The sequence below is a fragment of the Oryx dammah genome, unplaced genomic scaffold (genome assembly GCF_014754425.2).
Source record: "Oryx dammah isolate SB20612 unplaced genomic scaffold, SCBI_Odam_1.1 HiC_scaffold_20, whole genome shotgun sequence".
Lineage (NCBI taxonomy): Eukaryota > Metazoa > Chordata > Mammalia > Artiodactyla > Bovidae > Oryx > Oryx dammah.
In genome coordinates this window covers 29,052,335-29,076,890 of record NW_024070204.1, presented here as the reverse complement: position 1 = coordinate 29,076,890, position 24,556 = coordinate 29,052,335, and positions in this window count along the sequence as shown.

The following is a 24,556-nucleotide window of genomic DNA, read 5'->3' as shown; positions in this document are numbered from 1 at the left end:
TTTGAGCTACCTCCATAGTAGGTCCAAAAGATCAGCACAGTGTTAGAGGGCATCCTAGGGAGATGAGGTGAACTGTGACTCTCAGTGAGGGAAAGGACTGTGACAGCAGTGACTCAAAACAAACAAAAAAACCACCCCCCCAAAAAAAACATTTATAATAAAAAACATTTATTATTCTCATGTTTTGACTTGTTCTGTAGATTCTTTTGGATTTTCTCTCTCTCTTTTCCCACCCCGCCACCACCCCCGTTGTAGTTATCCATTTTACTGGAACTATGAAATCTAATTAAGCTTTTGAGCATTTTTTTCCTTCTCAGTCACAGTTTTTTTTTTTTTTTAATTTGTTGTTATAAACCTCTGCCTCTATGTTGGGCTTTTGCAGTTCTGGGGAGTTTTCCTTTTTTTTTTTTTTTTTTCTTTTCTCTTTCTTTAATTTCAATTTTTACAACCTGTTATTATTTTTTCTACATTTATTCCTTTGTTTGCTTTTCCTACTTGCAGTTAATCTTTAATATATATGTCTTCTTTATCTACCTCTATTTCACTTTGAATATCTATTCTTTCTTTCTTTCCTTTCCTCTCAGCATAATTGTTAGTTTCATTTTCTTTGCTATATTCCCCAATTGGCACCTTGCTATAGTTTTGTTTTCTAGTTTGTGCTTTAGTTAGTTTTTTTCTGGTAGACATAATTTTTGGTTCTCTTTGTTTGCTGGGTCAATCTATTGTATTTTATTTTTATTGGACTGTTTGATTTTGCTTATGGGTGTATATGTATATGTGTATATTCAGTCACATTTTTATTGTTGTTATAAACCTCTGCATCTGCATTGGGCTTTTGCAGTTCTGTGTTTTCCTTTTTTCTTTCTTCTTCCATTTTTAAAATCTTCTTTTCTCTTTATTATAATTTTAATTTTTAGTTTTTTGAAACTGATATATTTTTCTGCATTTAGTCCTTTGTTTGCTTTTCCTACTGTTCTTTTCCCCTTGCAGTTAATCTTTAATGGATATAAATCTTCATCTACCTTTATTTAACTTTGCATATCTATTCTTTCTTTCCTTTCCTCTCAACATATTTGTTAGTTTTATTTTCATTGCTTTATTCCCCAGTTGGCACCTTGCTTTAGTTTTGTTTTCCAGTTTGTGCTTTTGTTACTTTTATTCTTAATTGGTAAATATAATTTTTTATTTCCTTTATTCACTGGGTCAATCTGTTGTACTTTATTTTTGTCGGACTCTTTTGACTTTGCTCATGGGTGTATATGTATATGTGTATATTCCATTATTTTAATTATTATTTGCCTGATTTTGTAACTGCCATTTGTCTGGGATTCATCTTTGGTTTCTTAGTTTTGGATATTTGTTTTAATCTCATTTAATACCATAAACCACTTGTGGAATCTTCATTCCTGACCAGAGATCAAGCCCTGAGCCTTTGGAGTGGGAGCACTGACTCCAAGACCCTAGACTACCAGAGAAATAAGCCTCAGTTCAGTTCAGTTCAATCGCTCAGTTGTGTCCAACTCTTTGCGACCCCATGAATTGCAGCACACCAGGCCTCTCTGTCCATCACCAACTCCTGGAGTTTACTCAAACTCAGGTCCATTGAGTCGGTGATGCCATCCAGCCATCTCATTCTCTGTCGTCCCCTTCTCCTCCTGCCTCCAATCCCTCCCAGCATTAGAATCTTTTCCAGTGAGTCAACTCTTCACGTGAGGTGGCCAAAGTACTGGAGTTTCAGCTTTAGCATCATTTGGGGTATCAAATAATAAGAACTCACACAAAGGAAACCAAGACCTGGCATCACCCGACCACCAGTAGCATCCTGTGCTAAACAACAAACAAAACAAAAATACAAACCCAATCATCTGCAGACAGGATTACAGCCTCACTCAGCCTTGCCCATCAGAGGAAAAACAAACATGCAAAAACTCAGCACAAATCTCACCCTATATGAAAGTTACACAAACCACTGGACCAACCTTAGAGGACAGAAACTAAAAGGAAGAAAGAATTCAGCCTTGAAGCCTGGGAAAAGGAGACCTCAAACACAATAAATTAAAAAAAAAATTATGAAAAGACAGAGAAATACTACACAAATGAAGGAACAAACTAGAAACACAGAAGTCCAAATGAATGAAGAGGAAATAGGCCAGCTACCTGAAAAAGAATTCAGAATAATGATAGTAAAGATGATCAAAAACCTTGAAAACAAAATGGAGAAAATGCAAGAATCAATTAACAAAGACCCGGAAGAATTAAAGAATAAACATGCAGAGACAACACAATTACTGAAATTAAAAATACTCTAGGAGGAATCAGTAGCAGAATATCTGAAGCAAAAAACAAATCAGTGAGCTAGAAGATAAAATGGTGGAAATAACGTCTGAAGAGCAGAATATAGTAAAAAGAATGAAAAGAACTGAGGATAGTCTCAGATACCTCTGGGACAATATCAAACACACCAACATTCGAATAATAGGGGTACCAAAAGAAGAAGAGTAAAAGAAAGGGTATGAGAAATAATTTGAAGAGATTATAGTTGAAAATTTCCCCAACATGGAAAAGGAAATAGTCAAATCCAAGAGGCACTAAGAGTCCCATACAGGATAAACCCAAGGAGAAACATGCCAAGACACATACTAATGAAACTAAAGAAGACTAAACACAAAGAAAGAATATTAAAAGCAGCAAGGCAGAAGCAACAAGTAACATACAACAGAAACCTCATATGCTTAACAGCTGATCTTTCAGCAGAAAGTCTGCAGGCCAGAAGAGAATGGCAGGATTTATTTAAAGTACTGAAAGGGAAAAATCTACAACCAAGATTATTGTACTCGATAAGGATCTCATTCAAAATTGACAGAGAAATAAAAAGCTTTTCAGACAAGCAGAAGTTAAGAGAATTGGGTACCACCAAACTAGCTTTATAACAAATGTTAAATGAACTTATATAGTCAAGAAATACAAGAGAAGAAAAAAGATCTACAAAATCAACCCCAATTAAGAAAATGACAATAGGAACATATATATCTATAATTACTTTAATATGTCTATTAAATGCTCCAACCAAAGGACACAGACTGGTTGGATGGAGACAAAAACAAGACCATATATATGCTGTCTATATATGCTGTCCACTTCAGGCCTAAAGACACATATAGACTGAAAGTGAAAGGATGGAAAAATATATTCCATGCAAATGGGAAGCAAAAGAAAGCTGGACTAGCAATCCTTATATGAGATAGTATAGACCTTACAATAAAGAAGATTACAAGAGATAAGGGAGGACACTACATAATGATCAAGGGATCAATCCAAGAGGAAGACATAACAATTGTTAATATCTATGCACTGAACATAAGAGTACCTCAGTACATAAGACAAATGCTAACAGACATAAAAGGAGAAATTGACAGTAACACAATAATAGTAGGTAACTTTAACATCCCACTCACACCAATGGATAGATCATCAAAACAGAAAGTTAATAAGGAAACAAGTCTTAAATGATACATTAGATGAGATGGAGTTCATTGATAGCTTCAGGACATTCCATCCAAATGCAGAAGAATACACCTTCTTCTCAAGTGCACATGGAACATTCTCCAGGATAGACCATATCTTGCATCATAAATCAAACCTCAGTAAGTTTAAGAAAATTGAAATAGTATCAAGCATCTTCTCCGACCAGAACGCTGTGAGACTAGATATCAATTACAAGAAAAAAATTATAAAAAATACAGACACATGGAGATTAAACAACACATTTCTAAATAACCAACAGGTTACTGAAGGAATCAAAAGGGAAATGAAAACATTTCTAGAAACAAATGACAATGAAAACATGACAACTGAAAACCTATGGGATGCAGCAAAAGCAGTCCTAAGAGGGAAGTTTATAGCAGTACATACCTACCTCAAGAAACAAGAAAAACATCGAATAGAGAACCTAACTTTACACCTAAAATAACTGGAAAAAGAAGAACAAGAAACCCCCCCCAAAAAATTAGTAGAAGGAATGAAATCATAAATATCAGAGCAGAAATAATTGAAAACGAAGTGAAAGAAATAATAGTAAAGATTATTAAAACTAAATGCTGGTTCTTTGAGAAGATAAAATTGACAAGCCTTTAGCTAGACTCATCAAGAAAAAAAGAGAGAAGAATCAAATCAACAAAATTAGAAATGAAAAAGAGGTTACAAAACACAATGAAGAAATACAAAGGATTATAAAGGACTATTATGTGCAACTATACTGAGCGACTGAGCTGAACTGAACTGAACTGCTATGGCAATAAAATGAATAACCTGGAAGAAATGGACAGATTCTTAGAAAAGTTCAATATTCCAAGACTGAACCAGGAAGAAATAGAGATTATGAACAACCCAATTACAACCACTGAAATTGAAGCTGTGATCAAAAATCTCCCCCGGCCCCCTGCCAAAAAAAAAAAAAAAAGGGCCAGGACCAGATGGCTTCACAGGAGAATTCTATCAAACATTTAGAGAAGAGCTAATGCCTATCCTTCTAAAATTCCTTAAAAAAAATTTCACAGGAATGAACACTTCCAAACTCATTCTATGAGGCCACTAATAGCTTACAGTGAATGGTGTCAGATTCGTGATCTCTGAAGATTTAGCTTTGGAACCAGGGACCAGGTCTGATCACTCAAGAGCTTTTGTGTAGCAGAGTTTTATTAAAGTATAAAAAGGAACAGAGAAAGCTTCTGACATAGACATCCGAAGGGGGATGCAGAGTGCCCCACTCGCTAGTCTTTAGCAAGGGAATTATATACTTTTTAATTAGTTATTACAATAAATCAAAAGAATGTATCAAGTTTGTGAAAATTTTACCAGACCCACTCCCACAATTTGCATTTTAGGATAACAGGATTAGAATTTAACAATAGAAAGATCCTACCAGACACACTTGGAAACAAACAGAGATCATTCTGTTGTTTTTGAGATTGTATCCAAGTACTGCATTTCGGACTCTTTTGTTGACTATGATGGCCACTCCATTTCTTCTAAGGGATTCGTGCCCACAGTAGTGGAATTCACCCATTCCAGTCCATCTTACTTTGCTGATTCCCAGAATGTCAATGTTCACTCTTGTCATCTCCTGATTGACCACTTCCAGTTTGTCTTGATTCATGGACCTAACATTCCAGGTTCCTATGCAATATTGCTCTTTACAGCATCGAACCTTGTTTCTATCACCAGTCCCATCCACAACTGGGTGTTGTTTTTATTTTGGCTCCATTCCTTCGTTCTTTCTGGAGTTATTTCTCCACTGATCTCTAATAGCATATTGGGCACCTACCGACGTGGGGAGTTCATCTTTCAGTGTCCTATCTTTTTGCTTTTTAATGCTGTTCATGGGGTTCTCAAGGCAAGAATACTGAAGTGGTTTGCCATTTCCTTCTCCAGTGGACCTGGACCACATTCTGTCAGACATCTCCACCATGACCCATCCGTCTTGGGTGGCCCCACACTGCATGGCTTAGTTTCATTGAGTTAGACAAGGTTGTGGTCCATGTGATCAGATTGGCTAGCTGTCTGTGATTGTGGTTTCAGTCTGTCTGCCCTCTGATACCCTCTCTCAGTGCCTACCATCTTACTTGGTTTTCTCTTACCTTGGATGAGGGGTATTTCTTCATGGATGATCCAGCAAAGTGCAGCCACTGCTCCTTACCTTATATGTGTATGTTAGTCGATCAGTCGTGTCTGACTCTTTGCAACCCCACAGACTGTAGCCCACCAAGCTTCTCTGTCCATGGAATTCTCCAGGCAAAAATACTGGAGTAGATTGCCATTCCTTTCTCCAGAGGAACTTCCCAACAGGAATCGAACCCTGGTTTCCTGCATGGCAGGCAGATTCTTTACCATTTGAGCTACAGGGAAGTCCCTTACCTTGGACGTGGGCATCCATTCAATATCACAGTAATCCAAGTCTATGCCCCGACCAGTAATGGTCAAGAAGCTAAAGTTGAAGAGTTCTTTGAGACCTACAAGACCTTCTAGAACTAACACCCAAAAAAGATGTCCTTTTCATTATAGGGGACTGGAATGTAAAAGTAGGAAGTTAAGAAACACCTGGAGTAACAGGCAAATTTTGCCTTGGAGTACAGAATGAAGCAGGGCAAAGGCTAATAGAGTTCTGCCAAAAGAACATGCTGGTCATAGCAAACAACCTCTTCCAACAACACAAGAGAAGACTCTACACATTGACATAACCAGATGGTCGACACCAAAATCAGATTGATTATATTCTTTGCAGCCAAAGATGGAGAAGCTCTATACAGTCAACAAAAAGACCAGGAGCTGACTGTGGCTCAGATCATGAACTCCTTATTGCCAAATTCAGACTGAAATTGAAGAAAGTGGGGAAAACCACTAGACCATTCAGGTATGACCTAAATCAAATCCCTTATGACTATACAGTGGAAGTGAGAAATAGATTTAAGGGACTAGATCTGATAGACAGAGTGCCTGATGAATTTTGGATAGAGGTTAGTGATATTGTACAGGAGACAGGAATCAAGATCATCCCCAAGAAAAAGAAATGCAAAAAAGCAAAATGGCGGTCTGAGGAGGCCTTACAAATAGCTATGAAAAGAAGGGAAGCAAAAAGCAAAGGAGAAAAGGAAAGATATACCCATTTGAATGCAGAGAGATAAGAAAGCCTTCTTCAGCAATCAATGCAAAGAAATAGAGGAAAACAACAGAATGGGAAAGACTACAGATCTCTTCAAGAAAATTAGAGATACAAAGGGAATATTTTATGCAAAGATGGGCTCGATAAAGGACAGAAATGGTATGGACCTAACAGAAGCAGAAGATATTGAGAAGAGGTGGAAAAATACACAGAAGAATTGTACAAAAAAGATCTTCATGACCCAGATAATCACGATGGTGTGATCACTCACCTAGAGCCAGACATCCTGGAATGTGAAGTCAAGTGGGCCTTAGGAAGCATCACTATGCGCAAAGCTAGTGGAGGTGATGGAATCCAGTTGAGCTATTTCAAATCCTGAAAGATGATGTTGTGAAAGTGCTGCACTCAATATGCCAGCAAATTTGGAAAACTCAGCAGTGGCCACAGGACTGGAAAAGGTCAGTTTCATTCCAATCCCAAAGAAAGGCAATGCCAAAGAATGCTCAAACTACTGCACAATTGCACTCATCTCACATGCTAGTAAAGTAATGCTCAAAATTCTCCAAGCCAGGCTTCAGCAGTATGTGAACCGTGAACTTCCAGATGTCCAAGCTGGTTTTAGAAAAGGGAGAGGAACCAGAAATCAAATTAGTAACATCTGCTGGATCATCAAAAAAGCAAGGGAGTTCCATAAAAACATCTATTTATGCTTTATTGACTATGCCAAAGCCTTTGACTGTGTGGATCACAATAAACTGTGGAAAATTCTGAAAGAGTTGGGAATACCAGACCACCTGACATTCCCCCTGAGCAACCTGTATGCTGATCAGGAAGCAACAGTTAGAACTGGACATGGAACAACAGACTAGTTCCAAATAGGAAAGGAGTACATCAAGGCTGTATATTGTCATCCTACTGATTTAACTTACAAGCAGAATACATCATGAGAAACGCTGGGCAGGATGAAGCACAAGCTGGAATCAAGATTTCTGGGAGAAATATCAATAACCTTAGATAAGCGGATGATACCACCATATGGCAGAAAATGAAGAAGAACTAAAGAGCCTCTTGATGAAAGTGAAAGAGGAGAGTGAAAAAGTTGGCTTAAAGCTCAACATACAGAAAACTAAGATCATGGCAACCAATCCCATCACTTCATGGCAAATAGATGGGGAAACAGTGGAAACAGTGGCTGACTTTAACTTTCTGGGCTCCAAAATCATTTCAGATGGTGATTGCAGCCATGAGATTAAAAGATGCTTACTCCCCTGAAGGAAAGTTATGACCAACCTAGACAGTATATTCAAAAGCAGAGACATTACTTTGCCAACAAAGGTCTGTCTAGTCAAGGCTATGGTTTTTCCTGTGGTCATGTATGGATGTGAGAGTTGGACTGTGAAGAGGGCTGAGCGCCAAAGAATTGATGCTTTTGAACTGTGGTGTTGGAGAAGACTCTTGAGAGTCCCTTGGACTGCAAGGAGATCCAACCAGTCCATTCTAAAGGAGATCATCCCTGGGTGTTCTTTGGAAAGAATGATGTTAAAGCTGAAACTCCAGTACTTTGGCCACCTCATGCGAAGAGTTGACTCACTGGAAACTACCCTGATGCTGGGAGGGATTGGGGGCTGGAGGAGAAGGGGACGACAGAGGATGAGATGGCTGGATGGCATCACTGACTCGATGGACGTGAGTCTGAGTGAACTCTGGGAGTTGGTGATGGACAGGGAGGCCTGGTGTGCTGCGATTCATGGGGTCGCAAAGAGTCGGACATGACTAAGCAAGTGAACTGAACTGAACTGAACTGAACTGGACTACAAGGAGATCCAATCAGTTCTTCCTAAAGGAGATCAGTCCTAGGTGTTCATTGGAAGGACTGATGTTGAAACTGAAACTCTTATATTTGGCCACCTGATGTGAAGAGCTGAGTCATTTGAAAAGACCCTAATTCTGGGAAAGATTGAGGGCAGGAGGAGAAGGGACAACAGAAGATGAGATGGTTGTATGGCATCACTGACTAAATGAACATTGGTTTGGGTAAACTGCCAGTGTTGGTGATAGACAGGGAGGCCTGGCTTGCTGCGGTTCATGGGGTCTCAAAGAGTTGGACTTGACTGAGTGAGTGAACTGAACTGAACCAGACCCACTCCCATAATATACATTCTAAGATATCAGGATTACTCAGATGGATTTCAGGAAGGAGAAACTGTCCTCAAGCAAGATACGTTGTTGTTCTATAATCCCTAGTATAGAGTTTAAACTGAGTTATTTGTGTGTAATTATCAGTTTCGGGTTTAAAGAAAAAATGTTTTATGTGACTAAGACTAAGGAATGTAGAGAGAGAAAAATAAAAGTTTGTCCTTTCCTCCCCCTTGAGAATTCCAGACCCCTGTCTCCTCCTTGAGAACCCCAGACCCCTCTCTCTCAGGGACCCCCGGACTTCTTATCAACTTGCCTAGGAATAGACTGTCACCACTATCACCCTGATACCAAAACCAGACAAGGCAACACAATAAAAGAAAACTACAGGCCAGTATAACTGATGAAGATAGATGCAAAAATCCTCAACAAAATTTTAGCAAACAGAATTCAGCAACACATCAAAAGCTTATAGACCATGGTCAAGTTGGGTTTATTCCAGGAATGCAAGGATTCTTCAATATATGCAAATCAATGTGATACACCATATTAACAAATTGAAAGATAAGTACCATATGATAATCTCTACAGATGCAGAAAAAACCTTTGACAAAATTCAGCACCCATTTATGATTGAAACCCTTCAAATAATGGGCATAAAAGGAACCTGCCACAACATAGTTAAAGGTCATATATGATAAGCCTGCAGCAAACATTATTCTCAATGGTGAAAAACTGAAAGCATTCCCCCTAAGATCAGGAACAAGACAAGGGTGTCCACTTTCAGCACTATTATTCAACGTAGTTCTGGAAGTCCTAGCTACTGCATTCAGAGAAGAAAAAGAAATAAAAGGAATCCAGATCAGAAAAGAAGAAGTAAAAGTGTCATTGTCTGCAGATGACATGATACTGTACATAGAAAACCGTAAAGATAATATCAGAAAATTACTAGAGCTAATCAGTGAATTTAGCAAAGTTGCAGGATACAAAATCTATACACAAAAATCACTTGCATTTCTATATATTAAATATGAAAAATCAGAAAGAGAAATCAAAGAATCAATCCCATTCACCATTGCAACAAAAAAAATAAATATCTAGGAATAAACTTCCCTAAGGAGACAAAAGAACCATACACAGAAAATTATAAGACACTGATGAAAGAAATCGAAGACAACATAAACAGATGGAGAGATAGTCCATGTTCCTGGGTAGGAAGAATCTATATTGTGAAAATGACTATACTGCCAAATGCAAACTTTAGCTCAGTGAGATTCCCTATCAAATTACCAATGGCATATTTCACAGAATTAGAAGAAAAATTTCACAATTCATATGAAAACACAAAAGACCCTGAATAGCCAAAGCAGTCCTGAGAAAGAAGAATGGAGCTGGAGGATTCAACCTTCCTGACTTCAGATTCTACTACAAAGCTACAGTCATCAAGACAGTATGGTACTGGCACAAAAACAGAAATGTAGACCAATGGAACAAGATGGAAAGCCCAGAAATAAACTCATGCACCTATGGGTACCTTATTTTTGACAAAGGAGGCAACAATATATAATGGGGCAAAGACAGCATCTGAAATAAACGGTGCTGGGAAAATTGGACCGCTACCTGTAAAAGAATGAAATTAGAACACTTCCTAACAGCATACACAAAGATAAACTCAAAATGGATTAAAGACCTAAATGTAAGACCAGAAACTGTAAAACTCATAGAGGTAAACATAGGCAGAACACTTGATGACATAAAGCAAGATGCTCTACCACGTCCTAGAGTAACACAAATAAAAACAAAAGTAAACAGGTGGGACCTGAGTAAACTTAAAAGCTTTTTCGCAGCAGAGGAAACTAAGCAAGGTGAAAAGACAACTCTCAGAATGGGAGAAAATAATAGCAAATGAAACAACTAACAAAGGATTAATTTCCAAAATATATAAGCAACTCATACAACTCAATGTCAGAAAAACAACCCAATCAAAAAGTGAGAAAAAGGCCTAAATAGACATTTCTCCAAAGAAGACATACAGATGGCTAACAAATACATGAAAAGATGCTCAACATCGCTCATTATTAGAGAAATGCAGATCAAACCCATAATGAGATATTACCTCACACCGATCAGAATGGCCATCATCAAAAAGTCTATAAACAATAAAAAATGCTGGAGAGGGTGTGGAGAAAAGAGAACCCTCTTGCCCTCTTGGTGGGAATGTAAATTAATACAGCCACTATGGAAGATGGTATGGAGATTCCTTAAAAACTAGGAATAAAACCACCATATGACCTAGCAATCCCACTCCTAGGCATATACCCTGAGAAAACCAAAATTGAAAAAGATACATGTACCGGAATGTTCACTGCAGCTCTATTTACAATAGCTAGAATGTGGAAACAACCTAGATGTCCATTGACAGATGAATGGATAAAAATGTTGTGCTGACACATACACAATGTAATATTCAGTTCAGTTCAGTTGCTCAGTCATGTCCGACTCTTTGTGACCCCATGAATCGCAGCACGCCAGGCCTCTCTGTCCATCACCAACTCCCAGAGTTCACTCAGATTCACGTCCATCAAGTCAGTGATGCCATCCAGCCATCTCATCCTCAGTCGTCCCCTTCTCCTGCCCTCAATCCCTCCCAGCATCAAAGTCTTTTCCAGTGAGTCAACTCTTCGCATCAGGTGGCCAAAGTACTGGAGTTTCAGCTTCAGCATCATTCTTTCCAAAGAAATCCCAGGGCTTATCTCCTTCAGAATGGACTGATTGGATCTCCTTGCAGTCCAAAGGACTCTCAAGAGTCTTCTCCAACACCACTGTTCAAAAGCATCAATTCTTCGGCACTCAGCCTTCTTTATAGTCCAATTTTCACATCCATACATGACCACTGGAAAAACCATAGCCTTGACTAGATGGACCTTAGTCGGCAAAGTAATGTCTCTGCTTTTGAATATGCTATCTAGGTTGGTCATAACTTTTACTTATCCATAAAAAGGAACACATTTGAGTCAATTCTGGTGAGGTGGATGAACCTAGAACCTACTGTACAGAGTGAAGTGAGTCATAAAGGGAAAGATAAATACCGTGTTCTAACACATGTATATGGAATCTAGAAAAACGGTATTGAAGAATTTATTTACAGGGCAGCAATGGAGAAACAGACATAGAGAATAGACTTATGGACATGGGGAGAAGGAAGGAGTGGCTGAGATGTATGGAAAGAGTAACATGGAAACTTACATAACCATATGTAGAATAGATAGCCAACGGAATTTGCCGTATGGCTCAGGAAACTCAAACAGAGCCTCTGTATCAACCTAGAGGGGTGGGATGGGGAGAGAGATGGGAGGGAGGTTCAAAACAGAGGGGATATATGTATACCTATGGCTGTTTCATGTTGAGGTTTGACAAAAAAAAACAAAAAAATCTGTAAAACAATTATTCTTCAATAAAAATATAAATTTAAAAAATGCTGTACATGATTAAAATATTTTCAGACAGGTTTAAATGAATATATGAGTGAAGATGCAGTAAAAAGAACACGGCATTTAAAATGGATATCTGCTTTAAGAAACACTCCAGCTTGTAGCCGCAAATATTTTGAAATTGACAACATGCACAAAATGTACCTTGTCGCCTCTCTCAGAGAAAGCCTATCAGTAACTGGCTCATTAATTTGACCTATTATGGCATTTCTTATGTCCTTAAGTTCCTATGACCTCCTTGAAGGCTCATTTGGCCTTGAAGCACCACAAGGTGAAAAAAAAATCTCAGAATTAATCGAGATGTTACCAGAGTGCTTTTTTTTCTTTATAGGGGCCTAGTAAATTGTCAGCTTATCCTTGAAAGAATAGCCTCCACCATAATCTTTTTCCCTATGACAGAGGCGAAGAAGCAGAGAAGGGGGTTGTGAAATTGCTGCCAGGCACTGGGTTTCCTCCCTAATCCTTGTCTCCCTTTCAACCAGGCACAGAAAAATCTAGAGTTCAAATATTTAGATAATCTCAGGTGAAGGAATGCAGATCTACTCATTCCTTCTAGAGTTTCAAGTTAAGGACTGAATAACTGGACACAATAGGCCAGTCAAGTGTCTTTCATCACTAGTGAGAGAATCAAATCTGACTCAGCCTAAAAATCCATGTAAAACAATTAAGAAAGTACAAAATGCATTTTCATTACAAAATATTGTAATAATCTTAAAGCTGTGCTTTCTTGAATGCATATGATCTAATGAGAAAGTAATTAGTTATCTATGTATGATTACTTTGATTTATGTCTAAGAAGTGTCACATGTATGGGCAAGTAGGATGGGACAGCATTAAGGTGCAAATAGATCTGTTTTAATACTTAAAAATATCTCTATATGAACTATTTTTCTAGACGGTGGCCACTTGCTCCTGAGACGGCTGATTCTTTTACCTAGTTGTTATGTCTGAAAAATTAATGCTTGCTCTGCAACTATAAACCAGCCTGTAAGTGAAAGCAGCTCTGCCAACATTGTCTGAGTCATTAGAAGAGTCAACCCGTTGTTCTCTGTCCTTTCTGCGTGGCTGAATTTCCTTAATGACCAATTCATTGTGTGTCTTCAAGCATGACACCTGAAAGGCTGTGATCTCTTTAATGAAGGATCCATTAGTCTTTCAAGAATGTGAACATGTGAAGTTGAAAAACCTATTCAATAAGGTATCTCCTTGAAAGAACTCTAATCATGCTGGGAAACACATTTACACAAAATATAACTTCTTCATGCATGTTTAACTGAGCAGAATGGTTTCTGAAGTCACATTAGCTGACTTCAGAGAAGAAGAAGAGAAGAACACAGACTGAGAACAACACAGACTCAGTTTACTAAATACTTCCCATTTTCATAAAGTTGCTAAAATGCCACTTTTCAATCCACATTTATATATAGCAGAACATTCTTTCGTAGAACATAAGCCATTGTGCAGTCCTCTTTCTATATTCTTTGAACCTTGGCAGCACACAATCTCCAAGATTCCATGATCATAGACAGCCACCCTGCTGTTGTGTGCAATGTACTGCTTTATACAAATCTTTCTGGTGCCACTGGAAGTGACTCCCAGGAGACAAAGCCCAAGAACGACCCTGAGTTTTACCTCTTTGTATATTCAGTTCTGCATTTCATCTTTGCAGTTCTAAACCTATTCAAAGGTCTTTCTGTTTGAGCTTCTAAAATTTAGCATATCCTCTGCTGAATCTCGAGAGGAAAAAGATGTAATTATAATACACAAATTGCTCCTGCTCTGCACATTTACGCAGTAATAGGAAATAGGAGTTTTTCAATATAAAAATAGTTTTTTCCTTTATTTCACTTATTTAAAAATAATGCAGTATATCAGGAATTAATTTTAAGATAGTCAAGTATGATTTATCACCATTAAGTCACTTTTACTAAGGAAAATAATTCAATATACTTTCTATATCATAGGAGGGGAAATAAAGTATATTTCATTTTAATAGAGAAATACAATTTTGTCCCACAGTGTAGTTGGATAAGTGATATAGGAAGGTATCTCATAATATGGTTTTATTGTATTTTCCCCTAAAGTTGCATAATATCTGATTTCATAAAGGTACTTACCTGCAGAATCATCTGACTAGTTTCTCTGAGTATATTCCATAGTTTCCATTGAGTATGTTCACTTGGGAGATTTCTACTCTAGTATTAATTTTTATGAAGTTAAATATTTGGATACAGATTGTTTGAAAAGAACTGGAGTTAATAAGGAGTTTGGTAAGCAAAGAGTTGGTCTGCTATCCAACTTTCCCCAGTCAGGAAGGGTTGATGCTAATAGTTTTGATTACTTGTCAGGTGAAAGTATTAATTTATAAATGCTGTTATGGCTAAGGTCTTGCTTGAGCAGAACCCCATATATGTGGACATGTCTGGGCATGTCTGAAGCCCAACAGGGCACTGTCCATTTGGTGCCTGAAGGGCTGAGGAAATTTCCTGGGAAGGATGCCTTCCTTGAGGAAAAAAAGGAGGGAGACAGTGAAGCCTGACACAATAACACAGACTTAATCTTCAGAAGGACGCAGGGATTTTGAGATCAGCTTGGAGTCTTGTTGTCTGCAGATGATTTGTTTTCTAGTCTAGAGTCCCATGGACTCCTTCCTATGGGTTCTGACCTGTGAACCCATGTTTGTAAAAGCCCAAGTGGGCATGAGGAAGGACAGCTTTGAATAAAAACTGAAAGAGCTGAGTGACTGGTATTCTGTCAGACACTATTTGTTTTGGTACTAACACTAATAGATGTGGCAATATACAAAAAGTAGGAAGAGGAATATCCACCCACTTTGTAAAAGATAAAACAAAACCCACAAAACCCAAATTGTTGCTGTTTGATTGCTGCGAGAGCCCATGTGTATAATGGTTGGACAAGGTGGACAGTAATTTAGCTTAGCAGAAATGCATCACTTTGTTAAAGGATTTAGGGGAAGAGGACATTGTGAGTGGGATGGGGAGTGGGGAAGAAAATAAAATGAGTCATTGAGGCTACTTTCGTCATGATTGATTTCTCTGATGGTGAACAATGTGCTTACTTGCTCTTCTCCACTTTTACATTATTAAAATGGATGTTAGAACCACTTGTTCACTATCATGTTTAGTGGATAGTGAAACTTGAAATATTTATTTGCTCCAATTTTTTAAATGATGTCTATTTTTTTACTTATTTAGGATATGCCTCAGTTCAGTTCAGTCGCTCAGTCATGTCCAACTCTTTGAGACTCCAGGGACTGCAGCACGCCAGGCTTCCCTGTCCATCACCAACTCCTGGAGCTTGCTCAAATTCATGTCCATTGAGTTGGTGATGATATCCAAACGTCTCATCCTCTGTCGTCCCCTTCTCCTCCTGCTTTCAATCTTTTCCAGCACCAGGATCTTATCCAGTGTTAATTCTTCACATCAGGTAACCAAAGTATTGGAGTTTCAGCATCAGCATCAGTCCTTCCAATGAATATTCAGGACTGATCTCCTTTAGGATGGACTGGTTGGATTTCCTTGCAGTCCAAGGGGCTCTCAAGAGTCTTCTCCAACACCACAGTTCAAAAGCATAGATTCTTCAGCACTCAACTTTCTTTATAATCCAACTCTCACATCCATACATGACCACTGGAAAAACAGTAGCTTTGACTAGACGGACCTTTGTCAGCAAAGTAATGTCCCTGCTTTTTAATATGCTGTCTAGGTTGGTCATAGCTTTTCTTCCAAGGAGCAAACATCTTTTAATTTCATGGCTGCAGTCACCATCTGCAGTGATATTGGAGCCCCCCTGAAGTACAGTCTGTCACTGTTTCCATTGTGTCCCCATCTATTTGCTGTAAAGTGATGGGACCAGAGGCCATGATCTTAGTCTTCTGAATGTTGAGTTTTCATAAATAGGATATGTCTGTTTATGAAAAATCTTTCCTCTTAACATTGAAATGGTAAGAAAACACATTACCCCACCCCAAACATGGCATGGATATCTATTCTAAACTGGAGAGTGTGTGGAATCTAAGTTGGCTGGACTCCTCACTCACCTGAGTCCCCCAAAATGTCAGCCTCAAATCATCCTTTAACACAGGGTTTCTCGACCTTGGTTTTATTGACACTTTAGACTTGAAAGTTCTTTGTTTTGGGAAACTTGCCCTTTGTATTGTATTATGTTTAGCAACTTCCCTGACCTCCACTCACTAGATGCTTGTGGCCCACACTCCCACCCCTCAGTTTTGTTACAATAAAAAATGTCCCCAAGACATTGCCAGGGGAGGGGAGAAAAAATTACCCCAGGTTGAGAATTAATACTAAAATGTAACACAGTATACTAATTTGAAGTTAATACTTTATGAAATATTTCTGAGCACCTATACAGACACTACTAGTAATGATGTGTTATTAAATATAAACTGAGGTATATTAAGACCTTTAAGTGTTTACTTGAACATTTGTTCATTTGAATTGAACACTGTTGATTTGGAAGTAGTTTGGAGCATTCCACCAATAGTAGAAAGGAAAGACTGACATGTAGGAAGTGTGGAAGCAAAGAAAAGAAGTTAATTGATTGGCTATAACTTAAAGCCTTAGTTAAGTTAGGCTGTCTGTGATTGGTTGTCCTTAGTGTTTTCATTTCATAACCTTGAGGCATATACAGGCTTGGATTTTGGTTTGCTTAAATAGACATCGATGGCATTATAGCCAACTCAATCTAGTTGTCTCTGTATTTAGTTAATCTAGCAGTGCTTTAGCACTGCTTCTGTTACAAACTTTCTGTAAAGGGACAAATATTAAGTATTTTAGCCTCTGTGGGCCCCATGGTCTTTGTTGCCACAACTCAATTCTGCTATTGTAGAGCAAATGAATAGATGAATTCCTGTATTTCAATAAAATTATTACATATTTTTGTTCAAAGGGCTGCTGTTTGTCAACTTCTCTGCTATAAGAAAAACTAACACAACATACTGCATGTACTAAACTATATCAAATCATTGGATCTCCCAAACTCCAAAGCTAATGTATAGAACAAATAAATTAAAAATATGGTACATTCTTTTATGTATACAGATCACCTATCACTCTTAGAAAATGAAAATCATTCTGCAATAGAATTTGTGAATTTTATTTTTTGTCATTTCAGCTTTATTATTGCAATGGCAGGCTGAATGAAAAGAGTGACTGTTTTTAAATACTTTTAAAGCCCAATGCAATGTTTACTGCAAAGTAAGGAAAACCAAATGGGATGAACAGAATTATTGTTGTGAAACAAATGAATGTGTGGAGAGAAATAGAAATGCTTAATAGTATATTGGAAAGCATTTTAAAACTCATAATTATACTATTTGCCTAAATAACACTTATTAAAGTGGGACCAGTTAAAAAAGGCCAGGCCACCTCTGTGCTGATGCTATATGGAGGATATAGTGAGATAGTCTTGCCATCAGAGGTCATGTTTTATAAGGGGACTAACTCTGCCTAGAGATTTCTAGAGACAAATAAAATCCAAATTTTAGAGAGGTACTCTTACCACTTCTCCCTACCTGCAAAACTCCCTCTTTACCCTCTCTTTCCCCCCTCCCTTCTTTCCTTCCTTTCTTTCCAGTATAGAGATTCAAGAGAAGTTTGAGTTCAACCCATGTCATTGGACTCTGGCATTCTTCTCAGGTCTCTGTGGGTTCTGAAGGATGGCTTATGTTTCTTAATTCATCTTTGGGTTCAGCTGCAGCTGTCAATTTGATGAGTCATTCACCATTCAGAGTGTGCTGTCCTGTTGTAGCCTTGGTGTTCCAAATGTCACAAGATTCCTTTTCCTCAATTTCCCCACACTTCTTCCCCACTAACAAGCCCACATGTATAGTGACCTTTATTAGTGGTTTGAATAGATGTAGGAAGCATTGTAATGCAACCAATTTATAATTGATTATCAGACAATTCATTGTTGTTCAGTTGCTAAGTGGTTTCCGATTCCTTGCAACCCCATGGACTACAGCACCTCAGGCCTCCTCATCCTTCACTATCTCTCAGAATTTGCTCAGACTCATGTCCACTGAGTCAGTGATGCCATCCAACTCTCTCATCCTCTGTCACCCCTTTCTCCTCTTGCCCTAAAACTTTTCCAGCATCAGGGTCTTTTCCAATGAGTTGACTTTTCACATTAGGTGGCCAAAGTATTGGAATTTCAGCATCAGTCCTTCCAATGAATATTCAGGGTTGATTTTCTTTAGGATTGACTGGTTTGTTCTCCTTGCAGTCCAAGGGACTCTCAAGAATCTTCTCCAGTACTACAGTTCAAAAGCATTCAAGTCTTGGTGCTCAGCCTTCTTTAGGGGCTTGCTAGGTGGCTCTAGGGGTAAAGAACCTGCCTGCAGTGAAGGAGACATAAGAGACATGGGTTTGATTCCTGGGTCAAGAAGATCCCCTGGAGGAGGGCATGGCAACCCACTCCAGTATTCTTGCTTGGAGAATCCCATGGACAGAAAAGCTTGGCAGGCTATGGTCCATAGAGTCACAAAAAGTTGGACACACACACATAGCTTTCTTTATGGTCCAACTCTCACATCCATACATGACTACTGGAAAAACCATAGCTTTGATTATATGGACCTTCATTGGCAAAGTGATATCTTTGCTTTTTCATACGCTAAGTTTGTCATATCTTTCCTTCTAAGAAGCAAGCATCTTTTAATTTCATGGCTGCAGTCACAGTCCACAGTGATTTTGGAGCCCAAGAGAAGAAAATCTGTCACTGCTTCCACTTTCCCCCCTTTCATGTGCCATGAAGTGATGGGACCAGATGCCATGATATTAGGTTTTTGAGTTTAAAGCCAGCTTTTACACTGTCTTCTTTCACTCTCATCAAGAGGCTCTTTAGTTTCTCTTAGATTTCTGCCATTAGAGTGGTATTATCTGCATATCTGAGGTTGTTGATATTTCTCTCTGCAAACTTGATTCCAGCCCAGCATTTTGCATATTGTACTCTGCATAGAAGTTAAATAAGCAAGGTGACACTATACAGCCTTGATGTACTTCTTTCCCTGTTTTGAACCAGTCCATTGGTCCATGTCTGGTTCTAACTGTTGCTTCCTGGCCTGCATACAGGTTTCTCAGGAGACAGGTAAGATGGTCTGGTATTCCTATCTCTTTAAAAAATTTTCACAGAATTTCCACTATGAACTAGTCCATCTTGGGTGGCCCTGCATGGCATGGCTCATAGCTTCTTTGAGTTCTGCCAGCCCCTTTGCCATGACAAGGCTGTTATCCATGAAGGGGATACAATTCATCCTCTGAACTATCCTATATTCCATAACCTCCAAGATATTTGCCTCTCACCAAATCTCTCTCTCTTCTCTAGGCCTCTGGAAACATATCTCCTACTCCCCACCCCAAATCTCTTCCACTTTATTAAGAGAAGCATTCTGGGCCTCTCCGAGCTGAACCCTGAATATGGATAACCCACCCATACCCTGTGCTTGACAGTGGGTCATCAGCTCTGACTGTTACTAATTTTTCCACCATCTGTAAGGAGAAAGAAGTAATCAGTTGAGTTATTTCTCCCCAGTGTGAATTAACTTTCCTTAGAGGGAAGAAGCAGTCTTATTTAGTGTTTTGTTAAAGGCTAAATCTCCATTATTAAGTATGCATTTGTAAACCATAGCACAGATGAAGTTTAGATTTTATCTATTTGTTTTTGCTTTTTTTTTTTTACTTTATTTATTTTTTCCCTGCCATTGGTCAACTATGCAAAGATGATAAGGTCCTATTGATCATGAAATGGGAAGGAAAGACCATAGGATAGCTATGAAAGCCTTTTCCAAAATTGTTGTTTGTGTTATACTTACTCTTGGCAAGACAATGAGACAATTAAAAAGTCTGGATTTATTTTTGAAAACTGCTATTTCAGGCTTAAAAGAAAATTGTATTTTACTTATAGGAGTTTACTCTTTCCTCCTTCCTCTTTTCCCCCCCCCTCAATTGAAAGTGAACAAGTAAGCATTTAATTGAATAATTTAGGCCTCAAATTCCCTTTATTTTAAATTTTACATATAAGATCATCCTTGTCCTACTTAATTTTAACTTTTGAAGATCCATTATAAAGAAAAGTTGGAGAGAATTTTTTCTAAGAATTATTGCATGAATAGAGATCTAAAACTAGCACGTTTAATTCTTGAAATACTGATTGAAATAATTGCAGCATAGTTGAGAAGAAGCAGAGCTTGGCTCTTGGTGTTACAAGAACGCTTTCTTCAAAGTTTTGGTGTTATTCCTAAGTGAAAGCCAAGAGCGCTGAATCAGGCTGAAGCTGGCAAGAAATATGTAGTATATTAATGGTATTAGATCTGAAAGTATTTATACAGTTTGATCAAGTGAGTTCTGAAAAAAAGAGACAGAATATTTTGCCTTTTACAAAAGCTTATTTTAAGGAAATTATGTACATCATGGCCTAAGGAAACTTAACTACATTCCTTTTTGAAATAAAAAGCTACGTTACTACAATGTTGATGTTATGAAAACCTATAGAAGAGAAATTCTGATTAAAATTAATTCCTGTTACTATGAAGGAAAAAGGCAGCCAGGCAAAGTAAGAGCAAAATGTAGTATATGCCTTAAAGGAAGAGCAGTTTCAGACTATAAAATTGTGAGTCTATAGAGGAGGGAATTGGGATAATTTATTTAACTCAGTAATGAAACTTAAATCTAATATAAGTAACAGTTTCTAAAGTAACCTAAGGTGCAGAACCCTCCAACTGTGAAAATTTAACTCTGAATGTATTTTAATTTATAATAAGAAGTTATATCTCCATATATTGACTAACAGAAGAAGTTCACAAGCAGAAATTTCCAGAGCATAAATTGATAGAGACAAGTGGATGGCAGATACATATTTCAAGGTACTTTTGAAATTGAATTATTATTTTAATACTTCAAAATTTATGATTAGCATGGAATTGAAATCACCAATAAAGCTCTTAGAGAGGATAAAGGCAAAGATTTGTTCTTTGTATAATTCAGTTCAATTAATTCATCAAATATTTTTGACGGCCAGATGATCTCTGGTGCCTTTCACAGTACCATCCTGGCTTGTAGAAACCATGGATTGATTTGCTACCTACTTGTTTAAAAAGTGGTTTGATCAGTGCATTTGGATACATTTTTCTTGCTTTCTCCTCCTCCCTCTTTTTTTACTTTCTAGACACTTTTATTTATTTATTTTTGACTATTCTCTTAGTTCTCCCCCTCCCCCCCTCCTTTTTTTAAGAGCATTTTAACCTCTTGGTCTGTTGTGGTGAGTAGAACCATGTCTCTTCTTTCTCAGAAGATTCTTATCCTGAGTCATAGCATGAATGATACCTTATTTTAACAAGGATCCCAAGAACAATGAATACCTTATTTTAACAAGTATCCCAAGAACAGTGGTGGTTCTGAGACTTTCCATTTTCAGTGTGCAGACAGTGCCTAAATTTCAGTCACTTGTATCTTGAAAATGTACACAGAAATGAGAGGTGAAACATCCTCTACCCTTATGTTTGTTTTCTGCTTTATTCCTGATGCATTTACACAAGGACATGTTGCACACATCACTTTTTATGCAGCATCATGTTACCTTCACCCAAGGACCAGCTACATCATGCATTATTACCAAATAATAAAGCTGTCACCAGGGTCACTGTATTCTAAGCAAATGCCATTTCTCTTCTGTATGCCAAAACTTTCTCCTCAACTTCCTTTGCTTCCACTCTTTCCTGACAGTTCCCTATCCACAGGGAAATTAGAATGTTTGTTAACAGTATGAGTCAGGTTTGCTCTAAACACAACAAAGTTTTCCCAAGGTAGTTAAAATCCAAACATGATTTAACCCCTGTCTCCTTGACCTCATGTCATTCTGCTTCGCCTCTTGTGCACAGTACACCCCAGGATCACCAGCTTTATTTCAGTTCCTCCAGGAGGCCTGTTCCTTGGTGGGTGGTTCTCTTTCCTCCCATCATTCCAGGACTGCCGCTTAGTCACTAAGATGTTGGTCATACTGTGTCATCTGCAGAGAGGCTCACCCCAACCAATCCATCTGAAGTAGCCACACCATCATATCACCTCTTTTAATTCTCTGCATACAATTACCACTCTCTGAGGCACATCTCCTTTATTTATTTTTGTCATGTTTTGGTCACCTGCATCCGATAAAAGGTAAGACTTTACACCTGAGGACTGTGCCTATCTTGTTTCCTCAGAGCCTTGGATAGTATTTTCTATGTACCTAGTTCTCAATAAATATATACTGAATGAGGCTTAACCTTTACAGTTTCTGCTTGGGCAATAAGGCTAAGCAAATTATCATAAATCTTTGCTGTGCTTAGTCACTCAGTCGTGTCTGACTCTTTGTGACCCCATAGACTAGAGTCCACCAGGCTCCTCTGTCCATGGAGATTCTCCAGGCAAGAATACTGGAGTGAGTGGCCATGCCTTTCTCCATGGGCTCTTCCCAACCCAGGATTGAACCCAGGTCTCCTGCATTGCAGGCAGATTCTTTACTGTCAGAGTCACCAGGGAAGCCCATCATAAATCTAGGTGTATCATTAATTAAATCAATTAATTGTATCCCCTATGCAAATAGTGATAAAATGTATCTTTCCTGAAATAACACAGATTATTTATAATGTGCTTCTATTTTTTAAAAGCAATATATTTCTACTACCCTTAAAGTCAAAACAATTTGATTTCATTATGAATTTTATGCATTTGTGTGTTATATTCAGTCTTTAGTATTCAGACAGATTTTCTTATCTTTTCCTATCTTTTCACTTTTAGTTTCAGTCATAGACAGCTATAATTTTAGGATCCTAAGGCCAAATGGATGTGAGAGTTGGACCATAAAGAAACCTGAGAGCTGAAGAATTGATGCTTTTGAACTGTGGTGTTGGAGAAGACTCTTAAGACTCCCTTGGACTGCATGGAGATCAAACCAGTCCATCCTAAAGGAAATCAGTCCTGAATATTCATTGGAAGGACTGATGCTAAAGCTTAAACTCCAATACTTTGGTCACCTGATGTGAAGAATCAACTCATTGGAAAAGACTGGGATGCTGGGAAAGATGGAAGGCAGGAGAAGGGGACGATAGAGGATGAGATGGTTGGATGGCACCACCAACTTGATGGACAGGAGTTTGAGCAAGCTCTGGGAGTTGGTGATGGACAGGGAAGCCTGGCACGCTGCAGTCTGTGGGGTTGCAAAGAGTCAAACATGACTGAGTGACTGAATTAAAGACCAAATGTTTTAAAGATCTTCTTACATCGGAGAAGTGTGATGAAGAGATCTGCCCTTGAATTTGTGGTGCCTGAAAGGAAGCCAGAGCTGGGATTGTTTGTGCCCAGGGACATTTGAGAAAAAAAAAAATTGACCCATAGTAACAACACTAGAACTTTGATAGAAGCCAGATATCAAAAGATACTTTGCCTAATGAAGCTGCAGATTTAATAATATTAGAAATTAAAGATTGTGCCCAGAAGATGGTGACCCTGGGAAAACAAATTGCTGATCCACTCAATCTTAAAGTACAGGGTATGACATATGGATTTAGAATTGATTCAAGTGAATATCAATCACTGGTACTTACAGGTGCTTATGATGCCAACTCATGTTTTTAAACCCCCTGTTGGAAAGTCAGTTGTAATTTATGTATTATGTATATATAATTCATATATAGATCCATGGTGGTTTAGTTGCTAAGTCGTGTCTGACTCTTGTGACCCCATGGACTATAGCCTGCCAGGCTCCTCTGTCTGTAGGATTCATAAATCCATGTGTGATCTTAAATCCATGATCTATTTCACTAGGTCCATTCAAAGTGAAGATCTAGATTCAGGTGATACTATTTAAACTGTTACACAGTGACTCAGTTGAGTGGGTCATGACAGCAGTTTTTTTTAAGCTCATATAATTGAATCAAATACAAAGCATCAGAGGATGTCTTCACATTGTCAAACAACAGATTCATAAAATTTCGATCAGTTATGTGACTATAGGGTGTGTGCTGTCATCATGTAAAATACATTTCTTTCTGTGAATGGGATCGGAGAAGGCAATGGCAACCCACTCCAGTACTCTTGCCTGGAAAATCCCATGGATGGAGGAGCCTGGTAGGCTGCAGTCCATGGAGTTGCTATGAGTTGGACACGACTGAGCGATTTTACTTTCACTTTTCACTTTCATGCATTGGAGAAGGAAATGGCAACTCACTCCAGTGTTCTTGCCTGGAGAATCCCAA